The 7,766-nt window shown below is 45.9% G+C and overlaps 1 long non-coding RNA gene across 1 annotated transcript; it reads left to right on the plus strand.

The window, feature by feature from the left end:
* Positions 1-784: 784 nt before the first annotated feature.
* Positions 785-6,200, plus strand: LOC134481630 (uncharacterized). The gene is made up of 2 exons (XR_010057333.1): positions 785-2,097; positions 5,824-6,200. It is a non-coding gene; the product is annotated as an uncharacterized LOC134481630 (long non-coding RNA).
* Positions 6,201-7,766: the final 1,566 nt, after the last annotated feature.

Here is a 7,766-nt window from a genome sequence, read left to right on the forward strand (position 1 = left end):
TTTGTGATACTTTGTGTCAAGTTGACATAAATCTAGCCAGTGTACCTTCCTCTCACCTCTGCAATGTACCAGACACCTACCTCCCCTTCAGATAACCATCCCACATCAGCTTTTGGTCCTTTGGTACCATGGCAACTCTTAAGCTTTTTCTGTCTTGACCAGTAGTTTCCAAACTTAAGTAAAGCTTACCAAGAGACCGCTGGGCCTCTTCCTGGTAGAGCTAGGTTGGCAAGGCAAGAACCCAAGAAACATCACCATGTTGGTCATCGTGGAGAACCCTGGTACAGAGGAAAGAGTGAGCAGTCTGATCTCCGGAAACCCTCCTCCAGCATCTCTTCCTTCCCGTCAACTCTTGTATTTATCTTGTCTCCAAAATTCTCCACTGACTCAAAGCTTATTCTGACTCCTTGTTCATATATACAGAGGGCAAAATATTCTCTTAGGGCTGGGCAATTAGCTCAATGCCACCTGCGTAGCATTTTAAAGACCCCAGGTTCCATCCCCAGCACCCCAAATCAAATAGATACACCAAAATAATAGAAATAAAGTTCTTAACGAGGGGCCGAGCTTGGGAGGTTTCAGGGGAGGCTGCTAGGATGCACAAGAGTAGGAAGAAGCCAGGGGAGAGGGTTTGTACTTAACTCTCACTGCATCCCAGTGTCCTCGGGGGTTGGCTCAAGAGGAAATGCACAAAGGCCCAGACTGTTTGCTGAAGGAAATGACATGTTATCCTTTTCCCCACATCTGGTGATTTCTGAGACAGTCAAGCCCTGATGGTGTTGCTGGCTCCTTGGAAGCTCGGGTCTTCTTTCCCGAGGGAGGTGGGGGGAGAGCGATAGAGTCTATTTTCGGTGGTCAGCCACGGGGATGCCTTGAGGAGAGGGCAAAGGGTCACCAGCAAGACGGGTCCTATTCTGGGACAGAGACACAAGCTTCCTTCCTGTCCGGCTCAGTCACAGTCTCTGTAAAGTTGAATCTTTCACAGAGGACTGGAAGGATTTGACAATGTTCTCCTGGGCTGGGGCGTCTGGATTCAGGAGAGGGGAGCAGGCAGAAGAGTCAGTCACTAGGTGTTGCTGCAAAGTTGAGACTAGTGGGAGGCTGAATGGCTGTCACAATGTGGAGTAGTAGCACAGAGGAACTCAGCAGTCCCTGGGTGTTAACTTTTTTTTTTTTTTCAGGAGCTGGGGATGGAACCCAGGGCCTTGCGCTTGCTAGCGCTCTACTACTGAGCTAAATCCCCAACCCTGGGTGTTAACTTTTATTTTTCCTTTGGTGCCTGGGACAGAACTGAGGGCCTCATATATGCCAGGCGAGCTGAGTCTTCTGCTGAGTCATATTTCAACCTAAATCAACCTTTTCCTCCGATCCTCAGGCATCCTCACAGTGCTAAATGCGACGAGAGGAAAGAACAAGAAAGATGTGAACGGTGCGCACCGCTAATGGAGCCAGAGGGCTGACTCAGGTTAATGGACTCCGTAGAAGTCCAGGTGAAATGCTCTGAAACTTAGCTGGAGGCCAGAGGGATGTGTGTCTCTTTACTGACCCCAATCAGCAGCTAGAGTGAGGTTAAACTGAGGGCTGAGAAAAGAAAATCTTGTTCTCCTTAAATGAGCAGAGGGCCTCCTGGATTGGGGAGGGGATGTCCAGGAGCAGATAGGACACCCCTTGCCTTTGGATCGAAGGGCATTTGTTGTACCAGGCCTTTGTTTTGTTCCAGACAGGCACTCTGGGGAAGGCATCCTGGGAATTTGGCCTGCAAACAGAAAGGGCATTTCCTTGTGTGGATTTCCTGTTTAGGTCTGTGTAGAAATCCAAAGACTGCCTGGCCGCATAAATCCTCTAGACATTACTGGTGTGGACACTCTGGCTGGATGCCATGGGAACACTGTTCAGAAATAGAAAGGAGAGAAGCACAATCACTCTCCGGGTGTCGGGTGGGCTTCAGGGGTTTGTACCAGAGGAGATGAGCGTGGGCCGCCCTCCAGCTTTGGCGACCACGGGTTCCATTTCCCTCTTGAGGGACGGGGAGCAGTTCAGTCACGGGAGGAACCCGAGACTTCACCAAAGATGAGCCTGATGGAAGTTTCAACTGAGGTAAAACGAAATGGCCCCACATGGTTTTTAGAAGGTAGCTTTGAATTCTGGTATTTCCCGGATTTTCCTAAATACTTAGTGTCTTCCACGGCCGCCAGCCGCAGCAGTCCCGGTGTAGTCTTATGACTGGGTTTTGACCTAGCAAGGTGATGAATGCGATGCTTGTTGAAGAGACATTGCCCATTTGAGGGATCCTCTCCACTTCCTGTTTTCCTCATTTTCAGATTACAGTTTGGCTTTCAGAGTTGTTGGCTTGGTGAAAGACGCCATGTTTTCATGCTAACGCTGTGGCTGAGCTCAAACTCAGGAGCCGACTGAGACTGACCACATAATACCGTGGTTCTCAACCTTCCCAACACTGCGACCCTTTTACACAGTCCCTCATGTTGTGGTGATCTCCAACTACAAAATTATTTTGGCCGTTACTTCATAACTATAATTTGCTACTGTTATGAATCGTAATGTAAATATCTGGTATGCAGGATATCTGATATGCAACTCCTATAAAAGGCTCGTGCAACCCCAAAGGGGGTCACACCCCACAGATTGAGAACTCCCTAGTTACCAGGGAAGGGGAGGGGGAGTGGGCAGTACTAAGTTTAGATTGTCAATGATCCTCAGAGGCCTATGTGCTAAATGCTTGCTCCCCAGTTTCTAGTGCTATTAGGAGGCAGTGAAACCTTCCAAACACAAGTATAGTGTGAGGAAACAAGGTCGCTGGGGGTGTGGCTGGGGTGTGGCTTTTGGAACCCTGTGGCTGGGGTGTGTGGCTTGTGACTCCCCTTTCTTTCTTCAGATTTCTGGTCACTAGGAGGCAGGCAATTAGAGGAGACCCTGCATTCCTGCTGCAGTGCACTACCTCAGACGGTCCCCAAGGCACTGGGGCCAACCAAGGAACCAAGCATCTGAAACCAGGAACCAAAATAATGTTTCCTTTTCTTTCTTTTTAAATTGATTAAATTTGTTACAGTGATGAAACACTGCCTAGCACTGTCCAGTCCGGAGTAGGATTTCTCCTGGAAATGCTTGTCCCTGTGAGGATCCGTCTCCTGGTTTTGATGTTACTTTTCCCTTCATTGGTCTCATTTATCCTTGTTTGCACCCGTTAAATATTGTCATAACTGTTATTTTGGGGTGGGGCGGGGAGGCGTTCACATGATACTGGGCAACATTGAGCTAATCACCTTCGGTCTGGAAATATAGTGTTCTGGTAAATTCATTAGATTTTCTACCTAAATGAGAGCAGACCCACTGTACAGCAACATTCCCCAAGACAAGACAGCCATGGAATTCAGCAGCCGCATGTCCTCAGTCCTCTCAGATGGGTGTGAATCTGTGATGCTGGTCTCAGACAGTGGCTCTCAACCTTCCTAACGAGAGCCCCTTTAGTACACTTCCTCATTTTTGGTGACACCCCCCCCCAACCATAAGATTATTTTTGTCACTGCTTCATAACTGTGAGTTTGCTGCTGTTATGAGTAGTCGTATCTGTGTTTTCTGATGGTCTTAGGTGACCCCTGTGAAAGGGCCATTTGACACCCCCCCCAAGAGGGTCTTGACCCACAGATTGAGAAACACAGCTCTATGAACTGCAGGCTGTCAAACCCATTCTCACAAATTCTAATGGAGCAGCAAAGGAAGCTTCCAGGGCCCCATTCTGTCATATCATTTCAAATTTTACTTTTATGTGACTAGAATACATCCCAGTTTCCTCCCCTCACCCACTTCGATCTGGCTGCTCAGTAAGGAGGTGGGAGGAAGCAGACGGTCACAATAAGAAGTGCTAACCTTTCTGAGTGGTTTGCCTTCCTTCCAGAGGCAGCTTTAGCAAGGCAGCTCTGCAGTCATTGTAGTTGGGAAGTGCATCACTGAGGGTCCCACTATCCCCTCCTGGGCTCAAAGCTTGGAGCTGGTGGTGTGGTTTAGTGGTAGAGGGCTTGCTGAGCATATGTTGAGGCCCACCCCTGTCACTGCAAGGGACAGATCTGAAAGTTGACATAAGGAAGAAATAGGTTCGGTGCTGGGGTTCTTGTTCAATGGCAGAGTGCTTGCCGAGCATGTGCAAGGCCCTGGGTTTGATTCCCAGTACTGCAAAAACAAAACAAAGAAGAAAGCCACAGTCAACTCTAATCAGAGCTTCCCAACGTTATCTGATAAAGAAAACCTCCCTTTATATTATGTCCACAGTAGTCCTATTTTTGTTTTGTTCATTTTTTTCCCCTAGACAGATTTCTCTGTGTAGCCCAGGCTGTCTTGGAACTCACTCTGTAGACCAGCCTGGCCTTGAACTAACAGAGATTCACCTGCCTCTGCCTCTCAAGTGCTGGGATTAAAGTCATCACCACCACTGCCTGGCTTAATTTTTATTTTATTTTTATTTTTTTTTAATTTTTTTTTAATTTATTTAATACGTAATAATAATTCTTTGGTTTCCGGGTAAACATCCCCCTCCCCCCTCCCCTTCCTTATGGGTGTTCCCCTCCCAACCATCCCCCCATTGCCGCTCTCCCCCCAACAGTCTAGTTCACTGGGGGTTCAGTCTTAGCAGGACCCAGGGCTTCCCCTTCCACTGGTGCTCTTACTAGGATATTCATTGCTACCTATGAGGTCAGAGTCCAGGATCAGTCCATGCATAGTCTTTAGGTAGTGGCTTAGTCCCTGGAAGCTCTGGTTGCTTGGCATTGTTGTACATATGGGGTCTCGAGCCCCTTCAAGCTCTTCCAGTTCTTTCTCTGATTCATTCAACGGGGGTCCTATTCTCAGTTTAGTGGTTTGCTGCTGGCATTCGCCTCTGTATTCTGGCTGTGTCTCTCAGGAGAGATCTACATCCGGCTCCTGTCGGTCTGCACTTCTTTGCTTCATCCATCTTGTCTAATTGGGTGGCTGTATATGTATGGGCCACATGTGGGGCAGGCTCTGAATGGGAGTTCCTTCAGTCTCTGTTTTAATCTTTGCCTCTCTCTTCCCTGCCAAGGGTATTCTTGTTCCCCTTTTAGAGAAGGAGTGAAGCATTCACATTTTGATCATCCGTCTCGAGTTTCATTTGTTCTAGGCATCTAGGGTAATTCAAGCATTTGGGCTAATAGCCACTTATCAGTGAGTGCATACCATGTATGTCTTTCTGTGTTTGGGTTAGCTCACTCAGGATGATATTTTCCAGTTCCAACCATTTGCCTACGAATTTCATAAAGCCGTTGTTTTTGATAGCTGAGTAATATTCCATTGTGTAGATGTACCATATTTTCTGTATCCATTCCTCTGTTGAAGGGCATCTGGGTTCTTTCCAGCTTCTGGCTATTATAAATAAGGCTGTGATGAACATAGTGGAGCACGTGCCTTTTGTATATGTTGGGGCATCTTTTGGGTATATGCCCAAGAGAGGTATAGCTGGATCCTCAGGCAGTTCAATGTCCAATTTTCTGAGGAACCTCCAGACTGATTTCCAGAATGGTTGTACCAGTCTGCAATCCCACCAACAATGGAGGAGTGTTCCTCTTTCTCCGCATCCTCGCCAGCATCTGCTGTCACCTGAGTTTTTGATCTTAGCCATTCTCACTGGTGTGAGGTGAAATCTCAGGGTTGTTTTGATTTGCATTTCCCTTATGACTAAAGATGTTGAACATTTCTTTAGGTGTTTCTCAGCCATTCGGCATTCCTCAGCTGTGAATTCTTTGTTTAGCTCTGAACCCCATTTTTTAATAGGGTTATTAATTTTTATTTTTAAAGCAAAAGACATTGAATGACCAGGAGAAAGATCCGACCACAGAGATAATGCCACCAGGGTGTCGCTGCTGGACCATGGCCATCATGCTGCTGGTCCCTGGGAGCCGGTACACCCATCACAAGTCTGCCCGCATTCAGTTCATCTGACACAGCCACCACAGATGACTTCTGCCTCCCCATGGGCCCTCTAACCAGCCAGGGCCCAGCCTTGTGCTGGCTTCTGAATGGACAGGCAAGAGGAATGGAGTCCCACCTCTCCTTTTCTGGGTATTCCTTACAAAGAAGGGCATTTAAAGATCAAATAGCCAAGAATAATTGATGTGCATGTTTATGTACAGCAGTCACCCATAATAAAATAAAGGGAATCCAGAAATAAACAGTTCATATGTTTATAAGTAAATTTTATGATGATATAACATTATATTCTGTTTCAACACTTGACATCATTGCAGTTTATTTCTGTACCTAGTGACCTTTATCATAACTGTGTATGTATATATATATCTATATATGTCTCTCTTTCTCCATATATATATATATATATATATATATATTTCTGTACCTAAAGACCTTTATCATAAGTGTGTATATATATGTCTGTCTCTATCCATTATATATATGTATACATACATGTATATATATATATATATTTCTGTACCTAATGACCTATATCTATCTATCTATGTGTCTGTCTGTCTGTCTCTCTTTATACATATATACACACACACACACACACACACACACACACACACACATATATATATATATATCACTTACAGAGCCGACATATGGCAAGGCAGGCTTTGAAGAAAGGCAGACTCCCATGTTAAGTCACCTTCAGAGTAGCCTTTCCTTTCCCTTATTTTCAGCTAAACCGCATGGTCCAAGCTGAGCATGCCCAGAGCACTCTTGTCCATCACTTTAATCTCCATGACTGTAAGCTGAGCTTGCTTAGGAATGGACTGGGCCAATCCCTACATGTCCATCCGAAGAGCCTCTCCCACACTCTCATTACACGTACTTCATCTCTGTCCACTTGGTTACATCAGAGTCATGCTTATTTTGGCTTTGGATTCACCAAGAGGTGTGTCTATCATGTTTGGTTCCGCAAGAGCGTGGCAAGGCAGGACCCAGAGCAGTGCTCAGCAGAGAAGCCTCCTCCAAAAGCTGACACACAGTGGGGCCTGCCTTCCACCTCAGTTCCTGATATGGAAAGGACTCGACTTTCATGTGGTTGAAAATATAGAACTGACCTCGATCAATGAAAATCACACTAAATTATAAACTAAGATTTGCTTTTTGTGTTCAGAACAACTAGAAGGCCAGTGTGTTAGCCACATAGATGGCTGACCAGGGGAAGTGAGGGAATAGCTGTGTTTGGGGAATTCTTTTCCTTCCTTTGATGAATGCGTAGTTTAGAGAAGCCAACCCCAAGAAGGGCCCTCCCTGCAAGTTCAGGGAGTGGGAAAGGCGTGGAAAATGTAAACCTGGATCTTTTTAGTAACTTCCTTGATTGGGAACACATCTTCTGCTTGTCAATGTTCAGACACTGAGGCAGAGTCCAGATGAAGTTCAAGAACAAATGGGTATTCCTGTGGCCCTTGCTGGAGTCTTAGGTGCAACATTTAGATGCCAGCCTACACTGGGCAACTGGGAGATAGAGGGGCAGCCACTTGGGAGTGGAATCTTAATTGTGGAACTGGAAGCCAAGATCACTGAGTGAAAAAAAAAATCCCTTTGCTTTGGACTGGGTCAGGATCTGTTCACCTCAGGGTGTGGTATAATTTAAAAACTTCTGGACACTGGCTTTATGCAGTCTCTAGATTAAAATAATTTTTAGAACAATAAGTAGCCTTTTCTTTTTTTTTCTTTTTCTTTTTTCTTTTTTTTTTTTTTTTTGGTTCTTTTTTTCGGAGCTGGGGACCGAACCCAGGGCCTTGCGCTTC

Source organism: Rattus norvegicus, chromosome 13, assembly GCF_036323735.1.
Source record: "Rattus norvegicus strain BN/NHsdMcwi chromosome 13, GRCr8, whole genome shotgun sequence".
NCBI classification, from domain to species: domain Eukaryota; kingdom Metazoa; phylum Chordata; class Mammalia; order Rodentia; family Muridae; genus Rattus; species Rattus norvegicus.